Genomic DNA, 18,882 nt, shown 5'->3' with positions numbered 1-18,882 from the left:
TCTCGTGCAGCCGCCCCGCTCCGCCGCGCAGCCGGGTCCCGGCCGGGCGCCAGCGCCGCGTCCCTGGGGCTGCCCTGACGGCCGCGGGCGGTGGGAGCGCTCGGGCGCTTTTGCTCCCCCCGCAGCTCTTGGTTGGCGTGAGGGGTTTGCAGCCTCCGGGGGAAGCGCCTCCGCCCCGCGGTGCTGGCCGTGCGCGGCGGGCAGCGTCGGCGCTCTTGTAACGTGCCTTGAAAACTGTTCTCTCCATCGCATCCCGGCTGCAGGAACATGGTTGACTTCCCATCGCGTCCAGCCCCGCAGCGGTGGTTACTAAAAGAAAAAACAAACGTCCGTAGCTGTCAAGGACTTTCAGTTCTGCATTATCATTTGTGCTGATACTCGCAGATATGAAAACTAGCTCGCAACACAGCTTGCTTGTTTGTGAATCCGTGTGTTACTGGAACTGTGCGGCACAAGGACACTAGCCCTGTCTTGGGCATGGAGGCGGCATCCTGGTTGCTGAAGTGTCTTTGGGTCGGACAGGCGGCAGGCTACTGGCAGCTGGTCAGGGACCTGGAAGAATCTGGGTAACGCAAAGGTAATGCAGATATCTGTGCAGGTGGGGTAGAGCTGGAGTTCAGAGGGGAAAGCTTGGAGTCACTGAGGCAAGCGGTCACATAGGGGCTGGTGGAAATGGTTGGGCTGCAACCCTGCAGCCTGCGGCAGTGGTGGGAGAAGGGGGGCAACTAGGCCCCGCTGGGAACATAGCTCTTAAGAGAGTTCAGGAGTGGTGGTGGAGGGGGAACCCTCTAGTCTCATTCCCCTTATTGCTGTCACGTTTGCTTGCTGCTCCTGGATGACCTTCCCTCCTGGAGCCCAGGAGGGCAAGCACACCTAGAGCTGTCATGTCCGCCACTAGTGACAGAGTGACCAGGCCTTTCCTCAGCCCGGCTGGATGCGGGCTGCTCCACGTGGGCTGTGCAGACACCTTCCCTGCGCACCAGAGCCCTGCGTAAGGGGTGCAGTGTGTGGCAGGTCTGCAAGTGTAGCTGTCTGTGCCAAGTGTTTTGTTAATCTAAAATTAAGTCAGAAGCAGATGAGATTGCAGCCTTCGGAGAGACATTAGCCTGATTGTACAGTAATGTGTATGCTATGCTGCGTGTGCTGGGCAAACAGTGAAATCTGTAGTGGTGGGGGGCGTGCAAAGACTGGATGCTAAATTCTGCTGTTTTAACACTATCTTGTGATGCTACATCAGATTGATGCTTTGCATTTTATTGTAGGCTTTGCACAAAAATATGTCGGAGAAGGCAGGAGTTCGAAAATTTATAAGATACTACTGCCTCTCTATTTTAAGCTCATACTGCAATAATTTTTCCAGTGACACAGGGGTGTTTAAGATGTTAAAGTGTGAGAGACTGGGAAGAAAACTATTCTTCAGGAGAAACAATATTCAAAATTAGCATATTGTTCAGGCAGACAGCTAATGAGATATGAAAGGAGAATGCAGAGGAGAGTGGGCTTTTGTTGTGTGGTCAGGTAGTGGGGAACTGCCTTGGTATTTTCTGAGATTTCCACCAGTTACAAGTTCCTCTCTTGAGTCTCTGTTGACAGAGCAGGTCTCTGTAGTTGAGAAGAAGTTTGAACTTGGTAGAAAGTCAGAGGATATGCGGAAGAGGGACGTGTGTTTGCGGAGGGAGTGTTGCTTCCTTCCTTTTTTTGATACGATAAATCTTACTCCATTTCTAAACAATTTCTCATACAGTGAGCTGGAGAGTCTGATTAGGAGCAGTGCCTGAAGCAAACTGTGCCTGTACTGATCCAATACGGTCCTGGGTCTAAGTTACTGTTGTTATTTCTCTTTATCACATACATGTCTTGGGGAATGTGATGTGTTTTGGGATGTTCATGTGGATAGAGCTTGCCAGGAAAGAGAATTAAGGGCAAAGGACTTCAGGTGGGTTGTACTATGTGGCTGGTAGGAAGCCCTGAAGTGTGTGGGTCCTCATGCAGATGTGGTATGTGCTTTCCAAATGATGGCTGAGAAATGGACTATTCTCTGAAGTACTGCTTTTCTACAGGGTCTCCCTTGGGGTTTGATTTATTGAGAGTTCTTTCAGCCTGAGGGGTCTTCAGTAAAATCTAGAAAGCTCTCTTGGTTCTTCTGCAGAGCTTTGTGTGGAAAAGGTTGTATGTAACCCGCGGAAGAGTAACAGTAAGGAGCTGTAACATTATTCTGCAGCAACGTGCTTTGCATGAGCTACAAGCTTAGGTGGTGTTTAGCACTGGTACTGGTCTCCCATTCTCTTCTGCCCATTGAAGAAACCATCTAATGTGTCTTTGACGTGTGTTTATTTCTCTGGTGATGGCAACCATTAAAAACAAACAAACAAACAAACAAACTGGCAAGCGGTTGCTGTGTGTAGGTTTTCCAGGAGTGTTAGTGATCCTAACACCCCAGCTAGGCAGGATGCTCTCTCCAGCCGTGTGCTGGGCCAGGCGATGTTGCCTTTCTGGGTGATAACCCTCAGCTAGCTCGGTGTCCTTCCAGATGTCTGAGAGTCATGGGCATGGCTCTTCTTCTGGTGTACAGAAGTGTTTCTGAAATGCGAGTCCTTTCTTTTAGTCATCTCAGAAATGTGACTCAGACTCTTACTATCTGGGTGTAACTGCTGCATACCAGGAGAGAGAGATGCCTACCTTTTTCTTCCCTTTTTCTTAGTTTTGTGCTTTGAAATGCCTTCCATTGTGGAAGGAGACACACCTGTGAAAAACAAGAATGATGTCCTCACAGCCTAAATGTAAGAGGACTAAACCTTTCTCCTGAGTTTCTCCACACTGAAAAATAGGAATTACCCCCACCACCACCCCGCCACCAAATTCTCTTTAAGAAGCTATGGCAGAACCCAGTACTGTCTCGTCTTACAGGGAGCCTCATGAGAGGTAGCAGTGGGAGCTGTGGAGAGGCTCTGTATAGCAAAAGAGTAGTCTAAGGAGAAAGCTTTGTTCAAAGGGGGTCTCCTGGAATGAGAGACAGCCAGGTTTGGTGCTCCTATTCAGAATGGGTTTTGTGTTGCTTTCTGCCTTACTTGTCATGTATTTGAAAATGTTCATTTTAAAACCTTGAAACCCTTGAAGTTGGGTGTATGGAGAGGCAGAGCTGCACATGGAGCAAATGTGACCTGAGGTCCCTGGGAGGTAACGAGGAAGCCCGTTTAACAGAGCTGGAAATAGGCTATGCTGGAAATTGGAGGCTGTTTATTGGGTACTGCCTTAGCATTTCACATGCCAGCTTGCCTCTGTAGCTTGCCTGTTGGGTGAGGAAACGTGAAGAGAATCCAAGTGTGTCCCCTTGACTTGAACAGGAGGGTTCTTCCTGCAGCGATGCGACTGCTCTGCAGGCTGTGGGATTGGCTTCCCAGCATGGGGCTCTTGTACCAGTGCTGGTGTGGAAATCCCCAGGGCAATGGAAACTGAGTGGGATGAGGCTGTGGATTCACAGCAGCTGAGCTAATCCTAACACTTTGCTAGTGCCCCAGGCTATGTGCTCCTCTCCCTGTGCCAGCTCCCATCTTCTTAGGCTGATCTGTCTCACTATCTGCTTCCTGTAGGTTAATGAGTGCCGTGGCTGGCAGAGGGGTTAACATCTCAGATGTGTGGCCAGGAGGGACAGAGCAAGGACTGAGACTTCCTGCTCGACAGCACCAAACTCTTGAATCAACCTGCTGCCTCTCGTGGATCTGCATTTAAGCTTTGTGGGACCTGCTGGGTTGCAGAGCGGCTCTAGCAATCTGCGTGTCTGCACCCCTTTATGGCGTATGCTCCTTTTCCCAGCAGAGCACTGTCACGGTTGTGGCTTGCATGGAGTGCAGGGCTTGCTGTTCTCCTTGTGGGGTTGCAGTGAATGCTTTCAGAAGGGAGAGGCTTTGCCTCTTAGTACGAAGGATGTGAGCTTTTGCTGGAGACCGGAATTTAATTTGGCTGATAAGTGTGTGTACGTTCTGGCCTGGCTCAAGCAATAGTGAGAAGGGGCCATGACGGAAGAGAAAGGTGTGCAAATTGCAACAGAAGTAAGTATGATCAGGTGATGCTACTTAAGTGAGTAATTAAAATCACTAATTAATTCAAGTAGGAAGAAATGTTGGTTTAAATGCATCTTAACCTTCCGATTCATTGGTACACTGGCATTTAGGAATGGGAACCCTTGTTTGTTAGGTTGTTAGGATAACTGCTGACGTGTTCATCTGGAACAGGCTGTATTTTTTTGGTACACTTGGAATGAGGGAAATGTCTAATTACTCAGATGACTATGTACCTCTTACAAGTGCTTACTTAGAGGCTTTGTTTTGACTTTGTGTGTAATGCCTAACATTTTGCCACTGAAGGAGACTGGACTACAAACAAGCACATAGGATAGGCTTTAAAAAAATTGCTAAATAAAAATATGTTAAATGTTGGAGGTGTATGAGGAAAGCATCCCAAACTAACTATTGGAAATGAAATACTGGGGTAAAGCACAGTGGCCAGAAGCAGCCCTTTTTAGTAGTAGTTAATCCTGTTTCTCCTCTGCCTGTGTTCAGTCTTCATGGAAGAGAACAAGACTGAATTAACGTTACTGTGGGCAAGATCAAGTGATCCGTTGGTGCTCCCAGTGTTCAGTGGATGTCCTACCAGAGCAGTTACTGAGCTTGTTGTGTTGTACAGTCTAACTGGATAAGTAGGGCTCTCGAATTCAGGGAGAAAAAACTCTGGTTTCTTGAAGCTCAGGGGCCAGAGTTGAACTTCCGGTTAGTCCTATTTTGAGTCTTCAGCACATCAGCGTGTAGCTGATGTATGGGCAAGCTTATGAATGTCAAGGGTAGTTCTGAAAAAGTTTTAAAATCTCAAAGCTGCTAGCGAAACATCTCTGGATGGGATTATGTGTGTTTTTCATCTGGCAGAAGGTTATTGGGAGTGGAAGGAAAGGAGGAGTCAATTTTCTTCCATCAGGGAGAGGTGCAGCAGGACTGCTATTACAGGTAACTGTGTGGTCACTCTGTGCCCTTGCTTGCTCTGTGCCGCGTTGCGCAGGTCCTCGAGCCCACAGAGCAACCTGACACCCCGTTCCTGAGGGAAGGCTGCCCTGGGAAGGGCTGTGCTATGCTAGGGGTGGAAGCATAACAAGACCCTGGCCCAGAAGTTGGAGTTGGCAGAAGCATCAGCTAAATCCTTGCTGGATGGCTCTTGGTGCACTGTGATGGAAAGGCTGAGGGACGACGCTGTTGCTCCTGGGCCATAGATCTGCTCATGCATCCTGGAGCAGCTCAGCACTTGGCTGTGGCAGTGGATACTGGGCCTCAGCCCTGAAGATGTTGCACCCCCTTTCCTGGGTAACTGTGTCAGAGCTGCAGGGGCGCTTGTCTTTGTGTTCCCTGGCAGGTCTGGCTCATGTTCCTGCAGCCCTGCGTGGGAGGAGGTGACCCTGCTGCTGTCCAGGAAATAAAAGCTCTGTCAAATGGAGCTGTTGATACTCCACCTTTCATCAGCTCTGAGTGTGCAGATGATTTCTGTGTCAAGCTTGTGGCTGTATCAAATTAGCTTATGAAATGATTTGCATAATAGATTAATCAAATGGCAACAAAACATCCCTCTTTTCTGCCAGAAAAGAAAAGCAACAACCCGGCTCTTACAAGAGACCATTATGTTTCTGTGCAACCCTTAATCTTTCTTTTTCCGAAAGCACTTCGTGTTTTGGCCTTGCACAGGAAGCTGGCCTGCTCACTGGCTTTATTTGCGTCACATCTTGGCAGCTTTTTCTAATTCTTTTGGGCCAAATTTTGCCACCGTTATGGTGACCTTCTAGGGAGGGTATTTCCTATGGAATTGATGGCTAGCTGCCAAATGGCTCTGTATTGCCAGGCCCTCCATTAGGCTTCAACGTTTCATTGCCTTACTGAAGAGAGAGAAATTCCTCTGGGCTTCTTGTGTTCTTCAGACCTGCTCCACTTCCATGGGAAGTGAGGGAGCAGAAGGAAGAGTGGGAACAGAGGGCCCTCGGTGTGTAGTTGTGAGCAGACAGGAACTGGTCACTTGTTTTTATTTTTCCTGTGTTTTTAGCTACCTGTAAGCCAACGATTCTAATTTCCTAACCCATATGATCCTCCTGTGGCCCCAAACGAGACGTCTGTGTGTGTCCATGCTCAGTTGAAGAATGACGCCTTTCAAACAGGCGCTGCAGGAGTTTCAAGCCAAACGAATCCTAACACACAGATGATAAGAGGCTTAAGTGTCTAATTGAATGTGATAGCGTGAAGCTCTTCTCATGGTGAGGTTTAATTGGATTACAGTACTGTACAGTGATGTGGCAGCTTGCAGGGCATGCAGCCAGCTTCGGGAGGAGAGAGTGGATCCTTGCTAATCACTCATTTGTTTAAAACAATGAATTACTGAGAGAGTTCTCTAATGGGCATGCAACAGCAAGCACTCTGGGAGAAGCGATTCCTCAAAACCTGTGGTTCTCCTCTGACTATTGAGACCCTGTTCTTGGGTGAGTGGAACTAGAGGAGAAGCTCTGCAAATCTGCTGTGTGAATCTGAACCTGGGGAAAGGAGAGCTCCTGCTCCTTAATTGGAAAAATAGATATTCGGGATATCTTGGTGCATACTGAAGTCTGGAACCTGTTTCCAGGTGCTTCTAGAACCACTCCAGCCTGTCTTGACATGCTTGTCACAAGCTTTGCCTTACTTGTGATGTGGCCTGCTTGTTCCCTCTCTTCTCAACCAGTGGTTGTAAGTCTGTAGGCCAGTCTGGCTTCAGGTGCTATTTCTTGCCGAACACTAACTGTATTTGATCAAGAATTCAAATGTGTGGGTTCTCCTGCCCCTATGGGAAAACAGTATAAATTTTAAGGTAAAAAGTAAAAATCAGAGCAGCTTGTGTGCAGTGATGCTTGCTTGGCGAAGGCTCTTGCACGTATAAAGTAGAGATGGTGTCTACAAGCTAGAAATTGTGTTGATGGGCACCTTGAAATTTGGCTAGCTCAGGATGACGTGCAGTAGCCGTTGCACCTAAAGGTGCACCGATGTTTGAGTTCAGCTCCTGAAGGCTGCATGCGTCATGGAAGTTGCTGTCTGCCTGAGCAACATAGTGACTGTTTTTGGAAGTTTTTATGCTAAAAGCAGAGTGTTTGGCTTACTGCTGTTTCAAAAGAGCTTGAAATCTGCATTATTGCTCAGATCTTACTTCAGAAGAGTTGTCAAGGAAAATAGCATTTGTTGTCCTATAGGCAGAAAGATTAGCATGAAATATCAACTTTGATGTTATGTGCACCGTGTTGCTCATCCACAATCTCTATTCTGGTTTGGGGAGTTAACTATTTGTCTCTTAGACATCTGAGCATGCTGGGAGATGCCCCCAAGGACAGTGTTTGCTTTTTAGGCAGAGAACAGTAGCAGGGCACTGAAAGCTTTTTATCATCAACCTACCTCACTTCCAGCATGTCTCATCCAACCTCTGTTAAAATTGAATAGATAACGAGATCACTGGGTTGCTGCTGGGAGGTGGTGGTGAAGTCACCTTTTCCCCTTTGCTCTAAGATGTGTGGGACCCCTTGTCAAGCTGTAGCTTGAGCTAAAGATAAACTGACTCCCCTCTCCTGTTCCTTCTTTTTTTGGGGGCAGACAGGTGCTCACTGGAGCTTGTAGGATGTAAGTGGAAGGGAGTAGGAAAGTGGGATCGTTGGTGTTTAACCAAAACCTGCAGAACCTGCAGGTTATTCTTGGTCTTACAGGAGATAATTCCTTCTCTTTAAAAAAGAAAAAAGGGAATAAACATGATGAGCCAGGATCATTTTTCTTAAGTGTGTATTGCCTGGGCTGAGAGGAGGTGGAAGTCGCGATCAGCGTGCAAGGATGGTGTGGGAGAATCAAGTGTATGTATCTGTGTGCAATGTGATACATTTTCACTGCTCAGAAGAGTATCTTCTGCTGTTAAATATCTTATGGAGAAAGGCACCATCTCCTTCTGTCAGATGCTTTTGCTCTGTTTAGCTTGACAGTTCAAAAATCCTTTCCTGCTCTTTTTTTTTTTTCCCCCCTCCCTGCAAAGCTACTGTGGTGTGAGGAGTTGGTGCTTTTCACTAGTGGTAATTTTTCTGTGCAGGAGAGAGATTTCTGAAGGGATCCTTACCTCTGTGGGAAAACACACGGAGGGCCGCAAAGGGAGACACGGGAAAACCACTGAGCTCTTAATGTGCGTTCTGGTCTGTGTTTCATGGGTTTCTGGCGCACGCCCTCGTTAATAGACAAAAAGCTCTGCAGTTTGCACATAGGCTTGCCTTGTATGTGTTCCCCAGCAGGCACTAAGCCAGGTCTTGACATAGACCAGAGAAGAACCCTCATAAAGAGATTCTTAGGAAATCTTATCTATAGATAATCTATATAAGCCTGTATCCACTTCCTGCTGAGAGGAGAATCCACTGCCTGTGGAACATGGTTAATGCAGATACACCCCAGCGTCTGAGAGCCCAGCAAGGCTAAAGCATGCAGCATAGGCTCCGTGGAGCTGGAGGCGTCTGCGCCGTTGGGTGCGTTAGGTCACTTGCGGTGGCGTGGTCACCCTGGGTGGCACGTTCACCAAGCGGCGCAGGGTTTTTTGCAAGTTATGAGACGGGACTTAGAGGACTCGTGAGACAAGACAAATACACTGATATGCTTTAGGCTGTTTTCTGGCTTTAAGATGCATGTGAAGAAACATGTATCCTGGAAGAGGGTGAGGGGCTGCGGATGAGAATTTTTACAGTGTGAGTCTGAACTTAGCATTATTCTAATGCAAGTGTTTAGTTTTTGATTTCTTGGGTTTTGATAACATCTCCTGGGAGAAGAGCGTTGGTCCTGAGCGTGTTGGTTTTTTGGATGTACTCATTAAAGCAGTGAAACCGTAGTTTGGCAATTAGTTCTCTTGGAACAGCTCTTGTAGGATTTTATGCCGTTGCAATTCCTTCTTGCAGCTGTTTGCCAGGCTGTACTATGAGAGGAACCTTCACGGACACACTGCTTCTTGTGGCACGAAAGGCACGTGCCTTGTACAGCCCACCTGCTTCTTCAGAACACAGCAAAACAGACCAGCTGGTGGCTTAGCGGAGAGGCAGGAACGCACAGCCAGGTGGTCAGCACTGCCCTTCCGCGCAGCAGTGTGGTCTCCTGTCAGTTTAAATGCAAGTGCAGTTTCACACTTAGGGTGTCTTGAGGCCATTCCCAGCCAGCCTTCCTCTGCCTGTAGTACATGACTTTTCTCAACCAGTCAGTGCACTGTAAGATTTCTTAGCTGACCTGGCAGTCTCTGTGGTCAGGAGAAATGTGGCCTTTTTTTTCTGCTAGCAAAGATGGTTTGTTGTCCATCTAGCATTTTTACAGTACATCGGGAAGCCAAAGAAGTGAGAGCCTGGCGAGCTTTGTAACAGTTCAAAATGTTGCTCCGTGAACAGCTTGTGAGGTTCTGCTGGACCCACTGGAGACATGGTTTCTCTTTGGATTCATTTGGCTCTGGGACTGTGGGTCCAGGTCCTTAGTTTTGAAAGAGCCCTGTTCCTTACACTAGAGAGGCTGATTCCTTTCCCCTGTATTTTAGGGAACTTGTCTGTTGGTTTAAGTTATAACCCTGGTCTGCCTGGAAGCTCGACAAGTGTGTGCTGCCTTTCCTGAGTCCGTCAAAGTCGCAGGGCTGTTGGAGGACGTCTTCTCACATGCTTTTTTACAAATATAGCAGGATCATTTGAGGTCACTAAGTCTTGGGTTTCTTCAGGGAGAGCACACTTCAGCTGGAGGCTGCGCCAGAGCCAGATTTGGCGGCCTCTGGAGGGGCTGTTCTCAAAATGGGCATCTGTGGCATGGAGTCTAATCTCATGACAATCCTGCAAACTTTCCAGCTCATCAGATGTGCATGCAGAATCTTTATTTCACATTGTCACATGTGTCCTGGTTTCACTGCTGCCTCAACCAAGTCAAGTCAGTGGTTTGTAATGGGGACAGGAACATTACCGTTCTCAGCAGAGCAATTGTAGCATCCGTTCCCATGTTATGGGGAGCCAGTGGGACTGGGACTCCCTACCCTTTTTCTGTTCCATCTATGCGGTGTGTAGTTACAGGTGCAAGATCTTAACTATTTACCACTCCTCTGCCTCTTACAGCAAAGCTATAATAGTTCTGTCTCTGAAGAGCTCTTTGAGACGTGCAAGGAGCTGTGCAGACTGTTCTGACATGCTCCAGGTAAGATTATAGCTAGCTTTTACTAATTCCTGTGAGGCTGATGTGTCTGGTGGCTGTTTGTGAGCCACCTGCTTAGGTTACTCCTTGTCAGCACCTTCTGCCTTGCACCAATGCAAACATTTGAGAGTTCACATAGTGAAATGCATCAGAAAAGGATTTTCTTGGGAGAGGGACAGGAGAGGCATGAGGAGATTTTGTGTCACCTAGATCAGTTCTTTATTGTATTTTTCTGCATGACTGTCCAAATGGTTGTGCTAGCAGAGTGTGAGGATGAGGACAGAGCAGTGGGGAGGTAGGGAACTTATTTAATCTATTGCTGCTGTGGGAAAGGCATCAAGTGGAAGGAATTAAAGTGGATTTGCATGCTCCCAGTGTGTGTGCGCTACACTTCTGTTAGAGCTTCTCTTCAGATCAGGGAAATGACTTTTAATGACTGTGCAAATCCACAAGATGTAGGAGGGGAAGTCCAGCCCCTTGTTAGAGCCTGTGTTTTTTAGCTGTGTGCTGAACCCTGGGCGGTCCAAAGCCTTGTGTTTGTTCTCCAGCTCAAGGCTGATGTTTCAAAGCTGTCAAGTGAGCCAAGAGAAGGAGATGGTTGGAGTTGAGGTGGTCTCTCCTTTCTTTGGGCTCTGCTTCTTCCTCCTAGCTCCAAGGGTAGGAGGTCTCCAGGGGGGAAAAGGTTTTGGGAGCTAGGGTGTGTCACTGAGTCTCTTCACGAGGAGGTTGTCAGCCAGGTACTTTCTTACTTGAATAATCATCAGTGTAACCAAAGCTACTGGAGGTTGTTTGGGATGTAATTGAATCTTTCACACCGATTCTTATGCAAATGCAAACGTGTGCTCCTGGTTTTTATTGGAACAGGTATAAATACAACTGACTCCATTCAGAACTCTGCATCCATGCATTGGATCTTTAATTGCTTGTGACTATATAATATGAGCATGACTTGCAGAGCTGCATCTGTGACAAACTGTTTCTCGCTGGTCCTCTTACCTGTGCAAATGACGTTTCCTTGTGTAGGTTCTGGCAAATGGTTTGGTGCGTGCAATGCTGAAGCTTCCTTTTGCCTTGGTGAACTGGTTCGGTATCAACATACGCTGGACATTTTAATGCTACGTTTGCTTTACTGATGTGTTGGGGCTACTTGAAGATAAATTGCGTGGCCTTGAATCCTGCAGAAAATGAAGGACTTCGTGTATTTAACACCAAATGCAAATAATTTCAAGTTTCTACCTAGTAAATCTATAAGCATGTGTTGACCAAAATATTTAATAAGAATAGTTTTGAGCTCCTGTGAGAGCTTGGTGTCTATAACCTCCTGTCATAGCTTCAAAATTAGACTTGTTTTTTTCTTAAATGTACCATGTGGTCAAAACCATGTGTGCTTAATTTCTTTAAAATATAAACAGCCTAGAAGTGTTTACTGTTTATGCACAAAATATCGAGCCAGTGACTGTAAGCATTTCCATGTTTCTACAAGAAATGAGGGTAATTATATAATATGCAAAGATTCTTATGGGTTAACTTGCCTCCAATCTGGCATTAGTTAAGTTGGTATTTTCATCTACATGACCTCTTGGGTGCGGAGAAATTATGAAGATATGGTTGAAAAAGACCTTACTAGGTCATCTAATCTGTGCTGGCTCTGCGTGAAGGTTGGAACAGCTCTACTGACCTACTCCTGGCAACTGCTTGAGAGACTGACCATTCTCCTGGTGCCTATTTTATTGAGCAGGCTTAGTAGTTTTAGAGCAATTGTTCTTGGTTGACCGAGGAGTCGCCTGTCCTGTGTGTGCTCCTTCCCCAATGTCTAAATCTATATTCAGACTAAATGGATACACTACAGCAGGAAGAACTTCCTTTCTAAGAGAAAGCTATTCTTAGAGCATCGGTCATCATAAATCTCTAGTGCTTCTATCCTGTTCTTCTCTCTGTCCTCTTCCCACAGCCCTTTCCGCCCTTCCATCTGCCTGCTGATTTACAGTTTGCGGGTCGGCTCTGAGTTCCTTGGGGCTGTCCCACAGCCTTCCTCTGCGGTCTCTTCCTCTCAGACAGATAGTTTTCAGTGTCAAAAATACCATTCCAAAATGTCTCCTTTCATGAAAATACATCTGCATGCCTTCTAACTGGTAGAAAGATAATATGCTCCTTTACCTATCAAGTTGCACCCACTGCCTTAAAATAAGGATTTGGAAGGAAAGCTGAGAACTGCAAGAACTGGATCATATATATTTTATGTTGCTAGTGGCTGAACTTCCTTTTATTTGCACTTCTACCTCTTTCCTATGCTGTACCTGAGAGTGCCAGAATATAAAGTGCTTAGATCTCACATTCTGGCTGGCAGGATCTTTATCTTATTTTTGCCAGAATTCTGCTTTATTTTGATTGTCAAAGGCCGTTAGTGTAGCCTTTGTCCTTGATTCAAGAATTGCCCTTGCTTCATGAATAGACTTTGAGGATCCTCAAGTACTTGGATGAGCTTCACCTACTCACGCTCAGTCCTAGTATGTCCTAGCTCTGAGTTACCAAGCAGATACTAAAGAAGATCTGAGGATTTGTTCCTCCTAACATTTGATGTTCAGCAGCTGATGTGTAAAGCTGCTCACTGAGACAAAACTGTGGTGATTCTTCTCTCCTTGCCCCTTGGGGATGTTCTTGAGGACAAGAAGCCTGGGACATGCTTAGTTCAAATAAGTGGGTAGGGCTTTTTCCAGGAAGAAGGGACTTCTTAGGGGTGGATTTTCTCATTCAGCTTTTGGTCAGCCTGCTAACGTTTCTCTGTTGTGTAAATGGCAAATCTTGCTGTTTGTGCTTAAAAAACCTCCATGATAAGTTTATGCTGTTCATACAATTGTTTCCTTGTTCCAGGGTCATACCTAAATGTACATGCAATTTGGCAGTACTGAATAGCTGTGTTTATGTTCCCACTGCACCTGTGGGTTGTGCCTGTCCCTTGCTCTCCATAGCAGAGATAGAGCCATGTGCATATTTTTCTTGGTGCCCTGCATAAATGCTGGTGGCCTTGAGTTTTGAAGTGCATCTGCTGTGTCTGTGTTTGGATGCTTAGGTTTGCTTTGCTACATTGCTCTCCTGTAGGACAGAGTAGCCTGGTTTGCAGTGCTTCTGCCTTTATACTCTTGTTAGTGTTCGTGAGGATCTCTGATTCAAGAAACCTGCTGCACCAAAGTGCTCAAGTATGAGCTCTGGACCACAGCTGGATTGTGAGTAGTTGACCTTGACCTTGCCAGGGTCCCAAACATGTGCCATCTCCTGTGTTCTTGTACTATTTACTTCTTTCCTGGCTTCTCACAGCAGTTCTACTAGCCACTGCTGAGGTTTCAAGCTGTGAAAGAAATGTGCAGTGCTTGCCTTCTCAGCAAACTTGGAGTTAGCACACACTTTCCTGCAGAGTGGGTCACCATAGCTCTATCTAGTGAATATTGGTAAAGCCAAATCGTTCTGCACAGGACTTCTAGGGAGATGGGGAAAGGTGCCTTGTTATCGTGTGTACTCGTAATTGCAGTGTAAATGAGCCTACTGTAACAGTAAAGCAACTAACTGCGCAGGAATCTTGCTTTGCTTAAGTCCTGACAAGCAGTATGCTGGGTGCTGGGCAGATGTGTAAAGCAGCCACCATGGTGAGCTCTCAAAAGAAGCTCTTGATCTAGGACAACCATAAAATTATTTTTCTTTGCTCTTCCTTGCTTCCACTAGGATGTTATATTTCTCTCTGATGGTGGTCAGATTTGCTGATGGTTCATATTTTAGCTGGAAAAAATGCCCCTTGTTGGACTTCTGGTATGTCAGTATACAATCAAAAATGCTGAGTAGGCTGGTAATAGCTTCCAGCAAAGTTGTATCAGTTTCTTGGAGCTCCTTTGTTCAAAAGGAATTCCTTCCCTTTCTCTCCTCCTTCTCATCCCCCTGACAGCCCACCTCTTTTCTACAAGCACGTGCTGAGGTATAATTCACAATCACATGCCTGAAGAGAAAAATGCACAGCTGCAAATGTATTTTTAATGACACTTCATTGTTCATCTCTGAACAGATTTGCAGTTTCAATAGCCAGGGGAATCAGAATGTGTAGCAAAGAAGATTTTATTGAAGACGCTTGATTTTTACCAAGCTCTGAAAACATTTTAATTACTCGTGACTTCCAGTTTGATGCAGATGAGAAATAGCTGGTACAGGGTAGTTCCATAGTGGGGAGATATGTTAACGTGTCCCTGAGAATGGGTACCTACTTGAGTTCTCCTTAGCTCTCCCTGCACTGTTTTGCAGAAAGATCTGAAAGCTAGGGTACATTAAAGGAAGTGTTAAACAAAAGTTTTACTAATGTTTGAAACAGCAGGATTATCCAGTCTTGCTTGCTGCAGCTCTCTGGTACATTGTTTAAAGACACGCTTTGGTAGCCTTCCACTGGCCCTCCCTACTGAATGGAGCAGCCTTGTCTCCCTTTCCTCTTGGATCTTTGTGGTTCCTTGCTCCTTAGGATGTGTAACAAAGCCCGGTGTCTGGAAGCTGCAGGCATGCCACGTTCTGGTGCAGTTACCATACTCTAGGACTGACAGGGTTTGGTGAGGGGCTGACTGAAGCAAAGTGATAGCAAGAACCAGCATCAGTTTACAGATAAGCTGGAACAGATTTGTTGGCATTCGGGATGTCACAGTACCAGTTTACCTTTGTACCAGTCTAAAGGCAGAATTTGATGTGGCTTGGGTGTGAGCAATGCTTTATTCTCCAGAAACTTCATCTTGTCTCCTACAGTTCCTGTCTCATGAACAGCCAAATAGAGAGTTCATGCTCTGTCTCTAGCTTTTGTTCTTCACCTTCCTTCCTCTGCCAACAGATTGCAGCTGTTCCTACTGACAGTCTCCTGGGCTGTCCTCATTCCAGAATGATACCACACTTCCCAAGCTATTGCATGAGCTTTCCTCCTGTGAGTAAATTCACACTCCCCACCAGCACCCCACAAGAGGAGAAGCTAACCTGTGTTCAAGAGAGCAAGTCTGCAACCAGAGGACCCTACTGCATATCAGTCACTGGGGTCCATCCATCTCTGCAGTATTCTCGCTGATTCTGGTGTGGAAGCAGAGACATGGCATAGTACTTTGCATGAACATACATATTTACGTATTCGTAATTCTCATATGTGCCATAAATGAAGCTCTCTTAGTAACAAAGTTGGAGCATGCACTCTGCTTGGCTCTAATGTTTCCCTTCAGCCAGGCTTGAGGCGCTTGCTGTGAGCTGATGAGCTGACCTTTGCTTCACAGCAGGGGAAATGAAGGCTCAGAATAAACATCTAGGGGGTGGTAGCAAATCCACACCGGCTCTCTGGGGGGTTCAGACTGCCCAGAGTCAGGAGCCAGAGCCCTGGAAACCCTGAACTTTTCTGGTTCTCCCTCTCTGTGTTAGGACAATGTGATCTTTTCAGAGATGTGCGTCTGAAGAGGGAGTGCCTGAATTGTGAGAAATTTGTGAGTCCTCTGGGGTTAAAATGACTGTGTCATCTCCTAATCATTTCTGAGTTAATGCCTGTGTTCTGAAGCTTTGCTTGTGTCCTGTACCCTACTGGCTTTAAGCTGTGCCGATTGATTTTTTGAAATGTGCGCGCCATATTGTAACATTTTAAGGTCAGTTGCAGTTTTGTGTTTGTGCTCAGTTGTGTTCTTTCAGCTGCTGAAACAGTGTTAAAAACCTGAATGAAATCTTTCTCTGACTTCCTACTGCGGTGGTGACATGACTTGTGGTCCGCAGACTTTTCCTGATTGTGGGCATGAGTAGCCTGGTGCTGAAGATGATGCCAAATGATGGCCTGGGAGACCTCATGTAAATTGCGTGTGAAATCTTAAAATGGGAGGTATCGCTCTGCCATTCATAAGATAAGAAAAAGTGCTCTCATCGTGGCTTCAGTTTAAGTACCCAGGCTCCGAAGGAAAAGAGCACGAAGGATGCTAGATTTGGCTTGCTCTGTAAGGGATGGGCATGGAGGAACAGGTTTAGTTTTACAGGTACTTGAAACTGAGAACTTCATGTATCATCCTGTTAAATCTCAGTTCAATATGCCATATGTGGAACGTTTAGGTGCTTTAAAAATATATATTTTTAGTAGATCATTTGCTTATTAGTGTTTTTGAGGATATGGGTGGAAACTTGAGCTTGGTGCTCCTGGTCATAAACATAGGGAGTATGTAAATTTGTTTCATATATGAGTAGCCATAAGCTCTGAATCATAATGCCTGTAGCCAATGTGGCAAAAATTGGAGGTTGAATGTGGTCCTTTGAGTCAGAGATAAAATGAAGGATACGTCCCATCCTGATGGTTGAAATAATGTTGTGACACCAGATAACTTGTCCCTGTTCCATCCCCACTGATGATCCTGAACCATTTCTGTAACTGAAGTTTCCTTGGCAGCCTGAGTATGTTCACCTGCTTTCAGGATGCTCCTTGCCTGCCTCATCCACAAACCCGAGTACCGACCACAGGACAATGCTGATCCTGTTCTTTGCTCCTCGTCAAGCTGACGTTAGCTGATTGCATCAAGCACAGGTATTAAAGAGAACGTTTTCAGGAGCTTGAGACTGGCCTGGCTGTCGAGTTTGGTCTCCATGTGTGATCTCATAGCGTGGTCCTGTCCACAAATGGAGTAAATCTATTTTAATGCTTGATGGGCTCCTCGGTACTCTCTCCCAGCAGTAAGCCTTAATTTCCTGCTGAGGAAGAGCAAACGCGCATCCAACCTCCAGTTGTTCGTGCCTCGTTTACCTCGTCTGTACTGTATTTGATTTGGTGAAGCATCTGTAGCTTATCTTGATAAATTCCAGTTCAGCAGGAGTTCTTAGGCCTGATAAAAGGTTATGGGGACCAAGCTCATTATGGTTGTTATAAATAACTTTTGTTTTCTTCATTGCTTATCTTCAGCATTAAAAATATTGCGAGGTTTGGGAACAAACTCTGTGCAGTGAAGACCTCAGTAAGGTCTCAGAGCACCTTATGTCCATCATGGATTACTAGTTTGCTCATTTACATAGGTCAGTGAGATATTTATTAAAATGTTCTTGACAAATTGGACTAACAGATCCAGGCATCTAGGTTGCTTTGCTGGTCCCTTATTGCTTTCAGGAATGAAATATTACCAGCAGTGATGCTGAAGAAGTGTAATATCTAAATAATATTGAATCTCTGCTTGCCAGCTCAGCTTCTGACAGCTGCTGAAGAGGATTAGAATATTAAGCAAATGCAAATGTTTCTCCAGAGCAAATCACTGCATTCTCCCCACCACTGCAAACATTTGGCATTGCTGGCTTTTCTGAAGTCCTTTAGTAAAAACTATGGTTCCTTTTGCCTCCCTGCCATCCTCCTTCCTTTCCTCTTTTCCCTTGAGGAATACAATGAAATCTTAATCATGAGATTTTTAAAGAAAACAACCTTTTTTTTCCAACTTTTTTTTTTCAATAGCGGCTCTTTAAAGTAGAACATACAGGGTATATTTAGATGTGAAGAGATAGACTGGAGAAGAAAAAACAAAAAAAAGACATGTTTTAAGTATTGTTGAGAGACATTTTGAGATCATCTGGGGACTGGCTGCTTCCTTAAAGGAAGCTGCTTTATTTGAGCATGGATCAGAAGTGCTCTGAAAACCTGAGCTGTTTGCAAGCCCTGCTGCAACGGTCTGGAAATGCATTTCCCCCGGTGGCTTCCCTGACCTGTAAGGACAGCTCGGTGGTGCAGATTCCTTCCTGTTCAAATATCTATCTCCTTAGAGCTGAAGGAACGTGAATCACGCAGTCTTTGTCAATACAAAAAACACTTTTGCAGCACTAATAAGTAACCTCCACACTTCAGTTTTGAAGACTGTGAGAGGTCCTAGTTTCTCTGTTCATTAGTGCACTTTGGGCAGGTTCTGGAGTTTCTAAGAACTTTGATGCAGAGCTTGTGTTTGCTGGGTGGTGGGATAGGTGCTGTGCCCTCTGTAATCCTTTTCAGTTGAGTTTGGCTGGTTTTGGATGTTAAAACTATTTGCACTAAAGTAAAGTACCCTGGCAGTAGTGATGGTTGTTCATAAGGCCATTTAGTTCTTGCCTCAACATAGCTGCTGTGGCTAACTGTTTGCCACCTTAAAATCTCACCATCTCCCTTAGTCCTGTTCTTTTGTGATCTCTCTCCCAGCTTATCTGTGCTTTTTGAGCACTGTAGCAGACAGTCTGTAAATGAGCAAGTGCTGCCCAGAATATTTGATGGGAGAAATGCAAGGGATGGGGCTGGAATGCAATGCAACCTCAACTGAAGGCATCAAGAGGCATTACTTTTCTTGCAGGCTGAGAAGAATGCTTTTGCTGTTTCAGCTTTTTCTTTCCTTTTTTTTCTTTCTCTCTCTCTCTTTTTTTTTTAATCACTGTTAATATTGCAAAGCTGTACTTAGTTTGCTGCCTCATTACGTAGGAGAGAGATTTGCAAGGAACAGTAAGTTTTAGCTGCTTTTCCCTAGATGTAACTCTGTTTGAGGGAACATTAACCAGTGTTTCCAACATGTTTAATTCTGAAAAGAGTACAGCTCCTTTGGTGGCAGGATCTGGAGTTTTTTGTGAATTATATTTAGCACTGATGGAGCCTACTTTGTCAGCTATGTGTTACTGCCTTGTAAGAACTGGCACT

The 18,882-nt window shown here is 45.6% G+C and overlaps 1 protein-coding gene across 6 annotated transcripts in view; it reads left to right on the top strand.

Moving 5' to 3' along the window:
• The window catches only part of PACS2 (phosphofurin acidic cluster sorting protein 2), an 85,227-nt gene that overhangs the window by 463 nt on the left and 65,882 nt on the right, over window positions 1–18,882 (top strand). The gene's annotated exons all lie outside the window — the stretch shown is intronic.

The sequence above is a fragment of the Rhea pennata genome, chromosome 8 (genome assembly GCF_028389875.1).
Source record: "Rhea pennata isolate bPtePen1 chromosome 8, bPtePen1.pri, whole genome shotgun sequence".
Lineage (NCBI taxonomy): Eukaryota > Metazoa > Chordata > Aves > Rheiformes > Rheidae > Rhea > Rhea pennata.
This window is presented reverse-complemented; position numbering and strand designations above follow the sequence as displayed.